Genomic DNA, 18,194 nt, shown 5'->3' with positions numbered 1-18,194 from the left:
ACTGTAAAGTGAATTGACTGTATATTTGTGGGCGAACGCGGCAGCCAATTGTGCACAACAATGTCCCACAGACAGTCGCAGATTGAAAATGACCAATTTATTATTGTTTTTGGTTTTGGAGGGATTATTATTAGGCTCTGTGTGGAGTAAGGAAACTTGCCCAAGGTTTCGCCCTCTGCCTGGAATTGAACTCAGGTCTCTCACTTGCAAAGCGAGTGCTTTGTTAGCGTGTACGAGGCTGTTGGTACACTTTGCGAGCACTCTCAAAATTTAATGCTTGGCTGAATTTTGTTAGCTGGAGTCAAGGACACAGTCCTTGGATGTTACATGATCCCAGGACTGCATGCAATTTTTTCTTAAAAAAAATAATAAATAGGTCACATCAATTCACGACTGTTTGTGGGATCCTACTGTGCGCAATTGGCCTCCGCGTTTCGCCCACAAAATATACAGTCAATTAATCCTGTGAAGCACTTTCAGACGTCTTGAAGACGTGATAAGGCGCTATATCAAATGCAAGGATTATTATTATGATGATGATGATGTTTCCCTTCACTTAGCTTACATTCCTGTAATAAATTGCCCCTGGTCTTCAGACCACAGAGAGGAAATCTGATTGGCATGTTAAGTAATAATATGAAAGCAACAGCAATAATCTCTGTGACCGATTATTCGAAATAATAATAATGATAATAATCCTTCACAGAATGTAGTGACTGTCTATTTTGTGAGCGAAACGTGGCAGCGAATTGCACGCAGCAGTATCCCACAAACAGTCATGGATTGTGCGATCTAGTGAACTGGCAGAAGGCTGAATGGCCTTCTTCTATATGTATATCCATAAAGACGGGGAACATCAGGTTACGCTTCTGTTTTTATACACAGAGGATTGTTGGAATGTGGAGCGCCTTGATCGCAAATAGTTGTTGAAGTGGAGTCCGTAACATTACTTTACACAGCAAATGTCTCTCACAGTGGTTCCAAACATCCGATCCATTCAAATTGGATCAGAAGCAGGTAATTGACATCCTGTATGTAACAGAAGTAAACCATTCCCGGACAGAGCGAAATGTTGTGCAAGTTTCCTTACTCCACATGCCTCTATTTACCTAGCATTAAGTAGGAACCTGGTTGTTGGTCGATTGGCGGATCACTTTTCTGGTTATAATAATCCCTTAAAAAAATTTATAAATTGGTCACGCAATCCATTACTGTTTGTGGGACGCTGCTGTGCTCAATTGGCTGCCGCATTTCACCCACAAAATATTCAGTCGATTAATTTTACAGTATATTCTGTGAAGCGCTTTGAGACTTCTCGAAGATGTAATAAGGCACTATATCAAATGCAACGATTATTATTATTATTATTATTTTTATTTTTTAGTCCATCTGAATTTACCTGATGCCAACATCCCAACTTGAGCCACCAACTCTCCCTTTTCCTTTACCCTGTTCAGATTGTTTCCCTTCAAATAATCACCGTTCGTCTACAAATACACTGTCGCAGGTTAAGTTAATTACCCATTTAAGGGATGTCGGTAAAACTTCTAGATGATTTTTTTCTTTAGAGGTTAACAAAATGAATTTCATAACAAAATTATGAGTATGGTGCGTCACATTATATAATCCACAGACTGTTAGCCAACCTACGATATGGAACCCCCCCCCCCCACAATGTCAACGTGTTAATTTGGGTCAGAAGGCTGTGGGTTCAACTCCTGTGTCAGGGGTTGTAAACTCATGTACCATGCTGACTCCCTAAAGCAGTGCCGAGGAATGTCGTTTAACCATTGAACAAGAGGTTAAACTGAGCTCCCTACTGTCAATTCAGGAGGATAATATCCTACATAAGATCCCATGTCACCAAGAGAAAGAACAACAGTAACAACAGCTTGTATTTATACAGCGCCTCTCAAGCGGAGTAGTGTGCCAGAGTGCTTGACAGTGGCAAAGCATGATACAGAGTGGGTGGGGGTTGACCGCAGGCACGGTGGAAGAGGACGGTCTTCATGCGACCTGAAGATGGGGAAGGAAGGGGTGAGGCGGAGGGATAGAGGGAGAGTGTTCCAGAGCTTCGGGGCATATTAGCTGAAATACTGCCACCGATAGTGAAACGGAGGGCAAGAGGGACTGGAGCCGGTCGGGCGGAGGCAGCATTTGAGAAGTCGAGTCGGGAGGTGAGGAACACATTGACGAGTCTTTCAACTGCGTCCGGGGTAAGGTACGGTCAGAGCCAGGCAATGTGGCGGAGATGGAGGAAGGCGGTCCTGGTCAGGGACCAAATGTGGGGAAGGAAGGGCAGCAGTTAGTCGAACCTGACGCCTAGGTAAGTCTGAGGGATAGTTGAGGGAGTGGAGGGTTGAGGAGGTCAGAACCACGGGATAGAAGACATTGACAGGACAACAATTCCCCTAGATAAAATTGAACATTCACATCATGGCTGTTTGTGAGATGTTGGCTGCTTTCACCTACAAGATACACAACCTCTGCACTTTGCAATAAGTTCTGTGAGGCACTTTGAGACACCTCGATGACACGATGAGGGGTTACATCAAATGCAAGTATAATTGTTGCATTACTCTCTAGTAATCCTTCCTTCTTTAAGTGTTCATTGCATTCCCTTAAGTGAGATAACATCAGCGTATCTCTCCTCCACTGCCCTCTAGTGAGCCCTTCTGATGTGGGTGCCCGTAATGACTCATGACCATACATTGACCTCCCTCCACCCGAACCCATCCCCCCACCCCCCGCCCCCCCCCCACGCAAACCCAACATAACCCAATCACCCTTCAGACGTGAGTGCAACAGGTGCAGGAGGCAACGTAGGCTGGACGGGAGCAATCCTAGGTGCCATCCAGTCTGGTATGTCTGAGCTGGGCAGACAAGTGTCTGAGGCCGAGTCAGTGTTGGGACTGGCTCCCTGGCATGACTCATAGCCATAGCCAGCCCATTCCTGGCTGCATCTCAGGCCAACAAACACTGTGCCTGTCACTGTCTTCCTATAAATCTGTGAGATTTAGGTAGGAGTGGGGATGGGAGCAAAGGAAGGGAGAGGAAGCTGGGATAATAGAGCTTTGAAGCTCCATGTCCCAAGATTTCTGCCCATTGATCTGGATACCGGTTACAGAGGAGGGTAGAGGGCTGACTATCTAGGAATTAATAAAATAACAATAATAATAATAATAACGATCCTTGCATTTGATACCACATCTTATCACATTGTCAAGACGTCTCAAAGCACTTCACACAATATACTGTAAAGTGAACTGACTGTATATTTTGTGGGCGAAACGCGGCAGCCAATTGCGCACAGCAGCATCCCCACAAACAGTCGTGGATCGAGTGACTGAATTATTATTGTTTTTTTAAAAAATTTTTTTTTATTTTTTTGAAGGGATTATTACCCCCGGAAAAGTGATCCACCAATTGACTAACAACCGGCTTCCTACTTACTGCTGGGTAAACAGGCGCCTGGAGGAAGAAAACTTGCCTAAGGTTTTGCCCGCCTGGGAAATGAACCCAGGTCCTCTCGCTTGCGTGGCGAGCGCTCTAACCACTGATCTACAGGACTCTTAAGTTGAGATGAACTTTATCAGTAAGGTTTCAGTGGTACTTCGCGAATCGAGCCCTTTTGCAAATAAATGGTAAATTAAACAATGTTTTAATATAATCAGACTCCCCCAGGGAGATTTGGTTCCATGAAAATCACATTCCGTGTTAGGCTCCGGTTATGAAATGGCCACCAGTCAACTCTCTGGCTTATCAGATCGCTGCTGATATTATCACTTCCTGTAAGCTGCGCGGATGTGCAGGAAGCGATGTCAGCTCCTGCAAATATCTCCAACAGTTGGTGAATAAAAAAAATAATCTTTGCATTTAATACAGCACCTCATCACGTCTTCGAGACGTCTCAAAGGACTTTTCACACTGTAGAGTGAATCGACTGTATATTTTGTGGGTGAAACTTTACTTCAAAGAGGAAAGGAGAGAAAGAGGGAGAAAGGTGGGGAGAGGGAGGGAGGATGGAAAGAATGCCTATAAAGATTCTTAAAAAGAGTCCTCCAAAGAGTTGCCACACTCTGCTCGAATAGACAGTTGCGACAAAGCACGATCTAATAAGCTTTTTGCCTTAAAAAAACATGTCATTGGAATCCAGTGACACTTTTGTTCAAAATGGCCTGGCGATGAATGTTTTGCATGAACAGGAATCTTTGACTCAACCACCTTTCTCACAGCCCTCTGGCTTCAATATTGATTTCAGACTATAACAGCTCACCTTCTCCCTTGTTTTGCATCATTTTGCATCATTAACACCCCCCTTAAACCCTTTGTCGTCTACCTCATTTTGTCCTTTGGTTTCCTTGCCTCCCACCTCCCCCCAATCTCTGTTAGTCCTTAAAAGCCTCTCTTGTGGACCCGAAACTTTGACTCGCTTTCCTTTCTCCCTAGATTCTGCCTGACCTAAGATGTGTTCCCAGCTACTTCTGTCGTTGTTTCAGATTTCCAGCATCTGCAGTATTTTGCGTTTGACCTTCCTTTGGAATCTGTGTTGTATTAAAGCCGACGAACACTTTCTTTATTGCTCCTGACAGCTTTTTAGTGTCGGCGCACAAAGCGATCTCTGTACCTCCAGCAGTCTGTAGACCACCGGTAAAAGACAACAGGTGCTCACTTTCTCTTTACCTACAGCAGCCAGCCCTGTGGCTGTGCTGACGTCTCCACAATGCAGATGTTAAACTATTTGGGACTCTCAGTAGTGCATCCAATTTCCCAGAGGCACTTTACTGGAAATAACTAAAAGATCTAAGCTTTAGCGTCTTTAATGTAATGTGAGAACAGCCAGAGCACTCCAGCGTTTTTGATCTAGAGAGAGAGAGAGAAAATGAATGCTCTGTATCGATTTTAATGGATGTGCTCTAGACGTAATTCGGACCGGGAAGGTTAGAGGGAATAAAAATGTATAGGTGTGAGACTCAAAGACAATTGAGGGCACTACAAACACCTGGACTCCAGCTTTGCCCCACTCTAACAATAATAATAATCCTTGCATTAATAATATTAATAATTCTTGCATATAATGCCTTCTCACGTCACAGAATATACTGTAAAGTGAATTGACAGTATGTTTTGTGGCCAAAACGCAGCAGCCAATTGTGCACAAACAGTCGTGGATTGAGTGAGCAAATTATTATCATTATTATTTTTTATTGGATTATTACCCTGGAAAAGCGATCCGCCACTTGACTAGCAACCGGGTTTCTACTTCCTGGAATTTCTCATGGTTTTAGTCTTAAAATTATTGTCTTGAAACGTGTAACTGTACGAAATTTATCAACGCGGTTCCTTCTTACTGTTTGGTAAACAGAGGAATGTGGTGGAAGGAAACTTGCCCTACTTTTCGCTGTTCCCAGGAATCAAACCCAGGTCATCTCGCTTGCGAGGCGTGTGCTCTATAATAATAATAATAATAATAATCCTTGCATTTGATATAGCGCTTTTCACGTCGGGAGGACGTCCCAAAGCGCTTCACAGAACACACTGTAAAGTGAATTGACTGTATATTTGTGGGCGAACGCGGCAGCCAATTGCGCACAGCAATGTCCCACAAACAGTCGTAGATTGAAAATGACCAATTTATTATTATTTTTAGTTTTGGAGGGATTATTATTAGGCTCTGTGTGGAGTAAGGAAACTTGCCCAAGGTTTCGCCCTCTGCCTGGAATTGAACTCAGGTCTCTCACTTGCAAAGCGAGTGCTCTAACCACTGAGCTACAGGACTCCATGATTATTATAAGGATTATTATGCATCCCTCCCCTCCCTGCGGTTCATTGGTTTCCAAATGAATTATCTGCAACTGGCATGACTTAATTGCGCATGAATTGAAATGAACCAACTCCAGATTTACGATCCGACTACGAAACTTACCGAGAAAAATGGACAAAGGTGAAATTGGATTTGCGAACCAAAATGGGTTCCGATGAAAAAAACCCAGAGAGAATGCAGCCCTTGTCAGCTGGCTGGAAAGTCTTTCCACTGTAAAATGGAAATGAGAGTAGCGGTGAATATCAAATGCTACTTTGGATGTCAGTGACAGTGATCAGAATCTAACACATTTACATGGATTCGGCTGGCTGAATCTAATTTGGTTTTCGATGACATGTTGTCCATCCAAACCCAAATACACATTGCAATCTGTATTCTGACAGGTCTTAATTATCCCATGGTGAAAACTGCAGCCTGTCTGTGCCATCGGTGCATTGGTGGTTAGTGGACTAAGTGCAAGTTAGAGGACCCGGGTTCATTTCCCGGGCAGGGCAAAACGTTGGGCAGGTTTGCTTACTCCACACACCTCTGTTTACCTAGCAGTCAGTAAGTAGGAACCCGGTTGCCAGTCGATTGGTGAATCGCTATTCCGGGGGTAAGAATCCCTTCACAAAAATATTCCGTCACTCAAATCCACTCAATGACTGTTTGTGGGACACTGCCGGCGCAATTGGCTGCTGTGTTTCACCTCCAAAATGCAAAGTCAATCCACTTTACAATATATTCTGTGAAGCGGCTTTGAGACCTCTCAACAATGCAAGGATTATTATTGCTTCCTTGCAAACCCAAGCCAGTGCTACCTTAGCCAGTCAGCCAGCCACCAATATTTATATCCAAAAGAGCCCTGAACGAGGCTTTTCTTCGCTGCTTTCACTAATTCAGTCCATGTGCCGAGCATGTATCACGATAGCCCGAGTTTGCAGATTGCGTCTGGATCGAGTTGTTTGACAGGCTGTTAACAAGGGGCAAGCCCTGAGCACAAAGCTGGCTGAGCGGCAACGGTAGGAGCAGGAGGAGGAAACGAATACGACATGCGGGCCAGACAGACAGTAATGCATGCAACCATGCAGGATACAAGTAGATCAGTCACCTGCCAGATTCCATTTGAGTTGCAGGGGGAGGGTGGTGGGGTGGGAGGTGGGGCAGTCATCTTGCAGATAGATCATCTGCTTGCAGTTCTGTAGCTGTGAGCTGTAGCTCTGACTTCCTTCCGCTGTAAGACAGCATGCTGGCAATGTTATTGTTCGAGTGCTCCTTTCTTCTCTGGGCAGCGAGCCATGGCTGTGATGTTATGGGAGCCTGCAGCTGCATACAGACAGATAGGCACGCATTATGCAATGACCACATGCCTTATATTAGAAGCATTTTCGACCAAGCACTTCAAACAAAGCGACGGGTAAAGAGGAAACTTATTTTGAGGAGTGGGTGGGTGGGTTGGGTAGGACGGAAGTTTTTGATTCCTTTTGCCTTCTCTGCCATTCACATACTTGCCTTTCGGTTCAAAAACCATACGACTCATAAAGTGATTCGATTAAGCAATAAAGGATTATTTTTCTAACTTATTTAGGGGCTCGCAGTTAAACCGAGAGTGGCTTGACGATTGCTTGCAGCGACCCTTGTGAACACCTGCTGGAAGCAGAGAGTAAAAGCAGTCCTACTGAGAGAGCTCTTACGATTCCTATTCAAGACTGAGGCGGATGGATTTCTGTTAGGTCAGGGTATCAGGGGATACAGGGCAAGGGCGGGTAATTGGAGTGGAGGTATAGATCAGCTGTGATCTCATAGAATGGCGGAACAGGCTCGAGAGGCTGTAAGGCCTACTCCTGTTCCTATGTTTCTGTGAACCCCTTGGGCCAGATCTGGGCAAACAAACCTCACTAGGATTAGATTGGTCATTCGCTTCATTGCCGTTTGTGGGACATGACTGTCAGGTATCACGACTTTTTAGCCACCCTGTATAAAATAATATAATTCACAATAATTGTCAAAAATAACTAATAAACAGCAAGTACTATCAATTGATTATAATTACTTAGACAATCGGTCTAAGAATGAAGAAGTAAAGAGGAAGAGGTCGAAAAAAAATACAATCCAAACAGTGTTTACGAGATATTTCTTCCTCTTACAATAAAAATCTTGCAAACTATCTAAAAAAAGAAATGGTTTCAGTGCCTGGAGGAAGTTTTGTTTCAGATCCAGTAAAGTGCGGGGCAGAATCCTGTATTTTATAAACACCCAAGTAATCCGTTGTACAATATGTAGCCTCCAACGGAAATGGTTTATATTTTCCAAAATAAGTTCCCCTTTTCGGATTCTGGAAATTGCACAAGAGCTACGGCATATGATCTTGGGTTCTGAAGCATTACTACTAATAATAATCCTTGCATTCGATATAGTGCCTTATCACTTTGTGGAGTTCTGTAGCTCAGTGGTTAGAGCACTCACCTCGCAAGCAAGAGACCTGACAGGGCGAAATCTTGGGCAAGTTTCCTTACTCCACATGCCTGATAATAATCTCTCAAAATCCCTGTTTGTGGGGCACTGCTGGCTGCCACGTTACACCCACAAATACATAGTCAATTCACTTTACATACATGAAGCGCTTTGAAACGTCTCAAAGACATGAAAATCACACAGAACTGATGTTCTAATACAGCTCTGGGAGATTGAAAAGGGCTATATCAAAAATGCAAGAATTTTTATTTATCACATCATTGAGATGTCTCAAAGTGCTTCAGAGAATATAAAGTGTATTGTAAAGTGATTGACTTTGTATTTTGTGGGCGAAACGCGGCAACCAATTGCGCACAGCAGTCCCACAAACAGCCGTGGAGTAAATGACGATTTCTTTTTCATTTTGCAGGATTGCTGGTCAGGACTCCAGGAGAAACTCCCTTCTCTTTTCGAAACTCAGCGTTGGGATCTTTAACGTCCACCTAAACTGGCAGATGGGACCTTGGTTTAATGTCTCATCCAAAGGATGGCACCTCCGACATGCATACCCCCAGCGCTGTATTAGAACATCAGTTCTATGTGATTCCAAGTCCCACCTGGGGCTTGAACCCACAACCTTCTGACTCAGAGGTGAGAGTGCTGCCACTGAGCCAGGCTGACATGCGGGTGATTTTACTCAAGCAATGAGATGTTGGAAAATCTAGGCCAGAAATCCAAGTTGACGTTACAAAGGACTGCTTAAGGCGGTGGTAGTGTCAGTCTAGCTCAGTCAGCAGCACCCTTGCCTCCAAGTCAGAAGGTTGTGGGTTCAAAACCCATATCCACACTTGGAGCTGTTATTCCAATACAGCATTGGGCGATTGTTCCATGATCAGAGGTGGTGTATTTCTGATGAAACATTAAACCAACATCCATTTTGCCTGTTCAGATGGACAGATGCTCAACAATCCTATGGAATTATTCAAAAAGAGAAGGCAAGTTGTTCCTGTATTCTGGCCAATATGCCCCCAGCTAAAATAGATCACCGCCTTTCATAGAATTATAGAATTATACAGCACAGACGGAAGCCATTCAGCCCATTGTGTCTGGGTCAGCTTTTTGAAAAGAGCTTCCAATTCAATCCCACTCCCCGCTATCTCCCCATAGCCCTGCAAACTTGTTCCTCCCCAAATAATTATCTACTTCTCTCTGAAAAGTTGTTATCGAATCGGCTTCTACCGCCCTTTCAGGCAATGCATTCCAGATCCCAACAACTTTCTGTGTGAAAACATTTCTCCTCACCTCCCCTCTGTTTCTTTCAACAACTATTTTAAATCGGTGTCCTCAGGTTACCGATTCACCCGCCAGTGGGAGTAGTTTCTCCTTGTTCACCCTATCGAAGCCCCTCATCATTTTGAAAACTTCCATTAAGTCTCCTCTTAACATTCTCAGCTCCAAGGAGAATAATCCTAACTTCTCTAGTTTCTCCTCATAACTGAAGTCTCTCATTCCTGTTACCATCCTGGTAAATCTCCTTTGCACCCTCTCCAATGCCTTGACATCCTTCTTAAAGTGTATTGCCCAGAACTAAACACAGTCTCTAGCTGAGGCCTAAAGCATTTTATAAAGGTTCATCATAACTTCCTGACTTTTATATTCTCTGCCCCTATTTATAAAGCCTTGTATCCCGGATGCTTTTTTAACAGCTTTATCTCCCTGTCCTGCATCTTCAAAGATTAACTTATATGACCCCCAGGTCTCTCTGTTCCTTCACCCCCTTTAAGATTATACCATCAGCTTATATTGCCTCTCCTCAGTTCTTCCTCCCAGAATGTATCACTGCACATTTCTCCACATTAAACTTCATCTGCCACGTGTCTGCCCATTTTACCAGTTTGTCTGTGTCCTCTTGCAGTCTGCTACTATCCTCCTCACCATTTTCTCCTCTACCTAACTTAGTATCTTTATGGCTGTTTGTAGGATATTGCCGTGTGCAATTGGCTGACAATTCACCTACAACATATAGTCACTACACGTCACAATAAATTGTATACGTGACAGAGGGGCATAGGGGTGGTAAACAAGAGGTGTGGTGAATAAATCCAGACACTGACTAGTTGGCCAAAAGACGAAAGGCCTGTTTCCATGCGTTTCACCCACAAAATATACAGTCAATTCACTTTACAATATATTCTGTGAAGCGCTTTGAGACGTCTCGAAGACGTGGTGGTGCACTATATCAAATGCAAGGATTATTATTATTATCATCACTCTATGTCCTCCGACACGCGATCTTGCGTGAAGGGAGCTTGCCATCGATGGCTTTCTAACTAGGTGAGTGTTGGCAAGCAATGGGTTGGGGACATGAGCAATCACAGTCAACCCCAAACACGGTCTTACCTGATGCCCACATACACCTATAGCGGGGGGCACTGCAGTGTGATGAGGATCAGGAGCCATTGGCTGGTTGTTTTTGTAACAAATGATACTGAACCTGGTATTTGATATAGTGCCTTTTCACGGTGGGAGAGCATCTCAAAGCTCTTCGCAGGATTTATTCTGTTAAAGAGGATGTGTTACAGGAATGAACTGCAAAGAACGAATTGATGAGCTAGAGCTCTTCAGCCTTAAAAAGGAGACAACTCAGAAGGGATGTTAAACAGGTACACTACGGACCATGCAAAATAGAATTGAGAAAATAATAACAAGTTGTATTTATATAGTGCCCTTCATGCAGCATCTCGGATCACTTAAAGTAAACTCAGAAAATACTTTCAGATATGCCAAGACACCAGGACGAAAGGTTCAGTGTTGCAAGCGTAATTTCAGGACAGTCACCAGGAAATATTCCTTTACCCAGAGGGAGTCCTGTAGCTCAGTGGTTAGAGCACTCGCCTTGCAAGCGAGAGGACCTGGGCTTGATTCCCGGGCAGGGCGAAACGTTGAGCAAGTTTCCTTACTCCATACACTTCTGTTTACCCAGCAGTTAGTAGGAATCCGGTTGTTAGTCAATAGGTGGATCGCTTTTCCGGGATAATAGTTTCTTAAAAAAAAATTAAATAAATATGATAATAAGTAATCGGTCACTTCACTCCATGGCTGTTTGTGGGACGCTGCTGTGCACAATTGGCTGCCATGTTTCGCCCACAAAAAAAGTCAGTTCACTAAGTGAATATTCTGTGAAGAGTTTGGAAACGTCTCAAAGTCATGGTAACTCGTTATATCAAATGCAAGGATTATTATATTATTATTAATTAACAACTGGTACAGAATTACCAGGAAAGGTCATTGAGGCTAGGAAGCTGGACTCATTCATGGAACAGCTTGGTGGAATAATAGGACAGTAGTTTGGGTATTCAGGGAAAGACGAGATCAAATAGGCCCAAAAGGTCTTCTTCATCGAAATTTCTCTTGTGATCTTATATTAAAAGACACAACAACACGTGACTGAAGCACTAAAACTGCTGTACAGATCAAGATTCCTCTTGTGTTTGCGTGAGGCACACCATGCAGCAATAAACGCAATGCATGTGACTACTGATGAGAGCCAGAGAGGCAAAAATATCAACTGAGCATCCTCCCATTCACCCTCTCACTCCTAGGGAGGTACACATTTCTCAGTGGCTTATGCCGCTCATCAGATTTGTGATGTTTCTAATTAGCTGAGTATAGGGCCTGGATCAAACAGAACAAAAATAGCCTCGAAATGAGATTATAAATGCTGAAATTGAATTTATTGGATTCAAAAGATGGCTCCACCAAACTTTCCCACCCACCACCCCATTCCCCCCCCCCAGACCCCACCCCTCGCCCCACCCCGGCCCCCACTCAGGGCTGTCTTGCACTCGAGATATCACAAAAAGTGTTTCACAGAATGTGCTGCAAAGTGCAGTGACTGTATATTTTGTGGGCGAAACGCAGCAGCCAGTTGCGCACAGCAGCGTCCCCACAAACAGTCGTGAATTGAGTGACCACATTTTTTTTAAAAAAAGGAATCATTACCCCCGGAAAAGCGATCCGCCAATCAACTAACAATCGGATTCCGACTTACTGGAATTTCTCACCATTGTCTTGAATGGTGTAACTGTCTGAAATGTTGATAAAATGATCACAAATTTGGTCTTAATTTAGAAGTGGATTCTCCATGCCTCTCTGCCTCCCAGTCTGGAAAATTGGTTTTCAAGATAAGTCAGAAGTTGAGGCTGTTTTTCTAAAATTTCCACACGTACTTCAAACGTTAAGTCAATGTTGAAAAACAATTTTAAGACTATTCAAAAAGAGAAGGAAGTTTCTAATCCCCTTCATGCCCTGGCACCTCCCTACTTCTACGATCTGCTTAACCCCCAACCCACAACCCGCTGCCTCCACTTGATTGGCTCTGGCCTCTTGCATGTCCCACGTGCCCTTCGTTCCACCATTGGTGGCCACGCTTTCAGCCACTATGCCCCAAAACTCTGGAACACTCTCCCTCTATTCCTCCACCTCGTCACTTCCTTCTCCCTCTTCAGGTCCCACCTGAAGACCTTCCTATTCAACTGTGCCTAAGGTCACCTCCCCCACTCCCCCCGGCTCGGAGTCGTGCTCTGCCACTGTCAAGCGCTCTGGGACCCTACCCGGGATGAGGGGGCGCTGTATAAGTGCAAGTTGTTGTTGTTTCTTCCAGTGTCCGGGCCGATCATTTCCCCCAGAATAAATTGGTCATTCACTTCATGGTTGTGGGACATTGCTGGATGCAAATTGTCTGCCTCATTGGCCACAAATACACAGGGATACCTCCTGTAAAGCGCTGTGAGAAAGGCGCTATATCAAGTGTAAGGATTATTATTGTAGTACAAAACACACCCACCCATAAAGCAGTCGATATAACGGTGTGAAAAACACCACTTCAAATGAGAGGGACAGATGGTTTAATAATAATAATCCTTGCATTTGATACAGCGACTTATCACGTCTTCGTGACGTCTCAAAGCTCTTCATAGTAAAGTGTAAAGTGAATTACTGTAAAGTGAATTGACTGTGTATTTTGTGGGAGAAGCGCAGCAGCCAATTGCACACAGCAGCGTCCCCACAAACATCCGAGGATCCAAGTGACCAATTTATTTGCTTTTTTTTGAAGGAATTATTACCCCCAGCAAAGCCAATTGACTAACAACCACGTTCCCAATTACAGCTAGATAAACAGAGGCGTGTGGAGTAAAGGCACTTGCCCAATATTTCGCCCTGCCCAAAATCGAACCCAGGCCCTCTCGCTTGCAAGGCGAGTGGTCCAACCACTGAGCTACAGAACTCCTGCAGTTAATCAAGGGAACTGCAAAGAATCATACAGTGGCTCTACTGTTTCACAAAAGGCATGGTGGGGAGGAAGATAAGGTGGGAATTTCCAAGCAAGTAGAACATGCAAATCCTATGAAAATGATGGCTTCTTCTCCTTACTGGGCTGTAGTGGTCTCAGAAACCCCTGATTGTTCAGCACCCTGGATGTCTTTCCGATGTGATGGGTGCTATACAGTGTAGTTTGTTGTTGTGGTTGTGTTTACTGTATATATTAGGTTTGATTACTGTGCAAGAAACTCAAGGTGGTCTAGTCCAGGAAATACTTTAGTGCCCCTTGCCCCGCCCCCATTATCTTTCAGTTGTTGATACACCTTGTGTTTACAGAACGCGTCAACCAACCATCTCAACGTGTTTTACAGAATGAGATGAGTCAGAAATTAACAGTGATAAGGCAACAAACCCCACAGCTATTTTGCACCAATAACCTTTCACAATAAACAACAACAACTTGCATTTACACAGCGCCCCTCTCACTCACACAGGGTAGCATCCCAGAGCGCCTGACAGTGGTGGAGCACAAAGCGCGGGGCGAGGGGCGGCAGAGGGTTGTGGGTTGGGGAGGGAGGGAAGTGCCAGGGAATGAAGGAATTTAAAGACAACAACAAGTGGCGAATTAAATGACAAATGTCGCGCTTTCTCTGTGAAGTCTCCTTGTACTCTTTTAGCGCACCTTCGGATAACAACAAGAACTTTGCTTCCGTCGCATAGACAACGTCAAGTCGGGACAGACACAGAGCAGAGGGTTGAGGGGGGTGGGGTGAGGGGTGGGTGGAACGGGGAAAAGGATCACAGGCGCGAAGAGGTAGATTTTCAAATGCGGCTTGAAGATAAAAAGACAAAGGGGTCGGCACGCAAGTTAAGCAAGTAACAAATATAAAGGTTAGCGTACAGCAAAAGGGGAACTGAGATGCACACAGCAGGTGTCACCCTGAAATACTGACTGAAACCTGTACAGGACTTACGTAATGTTACTATTTTTGAAATGCGTTACATTGATCACTGCTTCTAGGAAGGATGTGCAACGTGTCTGAGAAACGAAACAAAAAGAGACAGACAGGTAGTAAGTAACACGTAGCGTGAGGCTGGCAGGGCCAGGAGAGAGAGAAATATTGTGGTGCATGATTGCGATAATTAGCACATGAAGTAATAATACTAACAAATAATCCTTGCATTTGATATAGGCCTTATCTTCGAGATGTCTCAAGGGGCTTCACACCGTAAAGTGAATTGACTGTATATTTTGAGGGCAAAACGCAGCAGCCAATTGCGCACAGCAGCGTCCCACAAACAGTCGTGGATTGAGTGACCAAATTCCTTCCTTTTTTGAAGGAATGATTACCCCCAGAATAATACCTGTTGGGGTATTGACCCTCACTGGAACCATCTGGTTGTGGATGTCGAAGCAGTGCAAAGTGGTCTCTGTGCTTTTAAGGATAAGTTTTGACCGGGTCAAAACAGGGAGGAAAAGAAAACTCAACGTTGCTTTAAAATAATATCTCCTGAATTTGATGCAGTTTTAGCTACTTAGACTCCAGCAGTATCCCAATGCACACCAAGCCTTGGCTCTTGCCAACCTGCGCCTAATACTTTCCGGAATTAGGTAAGCAGGATGTCTCACTCCAGGGAGAGAGAGAGAGAGATTTCCGTGTGTAGGTGGGATGTCATAGAATTCTCAGCTTGGTTTGGAAACTCTTAAGCAAAGGTGATGGGTTTCCATAAGTGTCAGACACCCGGCTGACACCAAAAAATCTCAAAGGGCTTCATGGAATTTACCGTAAAGAGTAGTGACCTTGTGCCTTGTTGTGATGGGTGGAAGGTGGTTGAGGGTGGGGAAGAGAGAAGATCAGGGCACATTGTGTAACATCCACTTGATTCTAAGGCAGGAGGAACCTAAACCAATGATGCAACCATAACAGCGATGATCTGGGAATAGTAATACTACTAAAAATAATCCTTGTATTTGATACAGTGCCTTACACATCTTCGAGACGTCTCAAAGCGCTTCACAGAATATGCTGTAAAGTGTATTTTGACTGTGTTTTGTGGGCGAAACACAGCAGCCAATTGCGCACAGCAGCGTCCCACAAACAGTCGGGGATTTGAAGTGCCAAAACCATTATTATTTTATTGACTTATTTATTCTTGAAGGGATAGACTGTAGAGTGTAGTGACCATGTGTTTCACAGGCTAATATAATTTTCATTCATTCATTCATTCATTCATTATTACCCCCGGAAAACCGATCCACCAATCGAATAACTTCTGGAGTCATGCTCCGCCACTGCAAAGCCCTCTGGGACGCTACCCTGCATGGGGCGGGGGGAGGTGGGGGGGGTTCGCTATATAAATGCAATTTGTAGTTGTTGTAATTCGAGTGAGGGAGTGAGGGAGGGAGGGAGGGAGGGAGGCGGGTAAATAATCAGTACCTAACGAGTTAACTCATATAGTTTTTTTAAAAATATACCAAAAAGAAGTTGATCGAACGAGGACGAGGCGAGATTGCAGATAAACGCATCCTGCAGGGAAAGTAAGCAGATAGTAGGTTGGCGCAGTACAAGGGCTGCAGTGAAGACCGGTAGTTGCCCAGAGCAGACTGGGAGGGGGGTGGGTGTGTTGCTGTCACTCACTGTGGCGGGTGAGGCAGCTGACTTGAGCGCAGAGAGGTTGAACAGACCCAGCTCACTCCGCGAACAACAAGCCCGTTCATTGAGGCAAGATCTTGTGATTCGTTCTGTCTGCCCCTGAGTTTAAGTGCCTGAATTCTACGAATCCAAAATAGCCTGGGCAAATAAGCGGGACTGGCGAGGCTGGTTCAAGAACGTGAAAACAATCTGATAGTCTTTTTTCATTGAATGGGATGAAAGCGATGTCTGAGAAGTTTGGTGCCGTCTCAAACACAAAGTTCATCATTAATCAAAATAATACGCGTCTTAATAATCCGTGCCTTCAATTTGGTCCCATATAGAATTGAAAGTAATAATAATAATAATAGCCCTTGCATTTGATACAGCGCCTTATCACGTTGTTGAGACGTCTCAAAGCGCTTCACAGGATATACTGTACAGTAGAGTGATTGTGCCCGAAACCCAGCACCCAGTTTGCGCACAGTGATGTCTCACAAACAGCCGTGGAGTGAAGGACCGGTTTTATCTGGGGGAATTGTTGGCCAGGAGAGCCAGGAAACCACTGTCTTTGCGACACTGTATTTCTAGATAGCAATTACAATTATTGTTGTAATAATCCTTAATAATCTTTGCATTTGATACATTGCCTTATCACATGTTTGCAGTCTCGAAGCGCTTCACAGAATATACTGCACAGTGTCTCACAAACATTGAGTGACCAAACTATTATTATTATTTGAAAAAAAATTTGAAGGGATTGTTATGCCCTGAAAAGCGATCCACCAATTGACTAACAACAACAACAATGTGCATTTATATAGTGCTCCTCATGCAGGGTAGCGTCCCAGAACCAGTTCCTGCTCACTGGGTTCCACCAACAACTTACTGCTAGGAAAACAGAGGTGTGTGGAGTAGGGAAACTTGCCTAACATTTGGCCCTGCCGGGAATCGAACCCAGGTCCTCTCACTTGCGAGGCGAGTACTGTAACTACATAACAACATATTATAGTGACAGCGTCATGATTTCTGCCACCATCTCAATGCCTCAAATAGATGGGGACAGATGTGTTTCTCCACTCTCTGAGCCAGACTGAGATGAATCATACGACTTTAACACCATAGTTGCAATGAGAATCTCTGAGTAATTTAAGAACATTAGTTTAAGAGGGATTCTAATTGCGCCGTGCTGTTAAAGTTCTATGGTCGACAAATGCAGTTCTTAAACGACAGTCAAAAGTTTAAGAACACCGTCAATTTTTTTTGAAAAAAAAATATTAACTTTTTTTTATATAAATACAGAAACAGTCACTTGAACGGATGTCCATCATGATCTACGGGAACTGTTTGCTGCCTGAACAGTCAAGTGGAACCATGACAATCCCACATCCTGCCCCTAAACAGTCACACCTCACAGGCCTAAATATAAACCTTCTCGTTGCGGTCTTGGATTCAGAACCACAGCTTCATTGTGGGCCGGTCAGCCCAGAAAATGGAAATCTTTTGAAAAGACATTGTGGAAGAAAAAGGCCGTAGGCTCTTTTTAAAACCCAGTTAGATACTTGCCTGAGAGAAAGTGTCCTATTAGGAGTCCTGTAGATTATTGGTTGGAGCACTCACCTCGCAAGCGAGAGGACCTGGGTAAGATTCTCAGGCAGGGCGAAACGTTGAGCAAGTTTCCCTACTCCACACGCCTCTGTTTACCTAGCGGTCAGTAGGAACCCAGTTGTTAGTCGATTGGCGGATCACTTTTCTGGGAGTAATAACCCTTTTTTAAAAAAAAAGGTTTTAAAAAAAAGTGGTCACTCAATCCATCACTGTTTGTGGGAGACACTGCTGCGTACAGCCCTTTCCCCCAAAAAGGCTGTGGGTTATGGCTGGATCCACCCACATTTTCACGTCTGAGGTGGGTAGATGTTTGTTAGGTCAGGGATCGAGGGAATGTGGGGTTTAGGGCTGGTAACTGGACTTGAGGTACAGAT

This window comes from Callorhinchus milii, unplaced genomic scaffold, assembly GCF_018977255.1.
Source record: "Callorhinchus milii isolate IMCB2004 unplaced genomic scaffold, IMCB_Cmil_1.0 Scaffold4, whole genome shotgun sequence".
NCBI lineage: Eukaryota > Metazoa > Chordata > Chondrichthyes > Chimaeriformes > Callorhinchidae > Callorhinchus > Callorhinchus milii.
The sequence above is the reverse complement of the archived record's forward strand: the minus strand, read 5'-3'. Positions refer to the sequence as shown.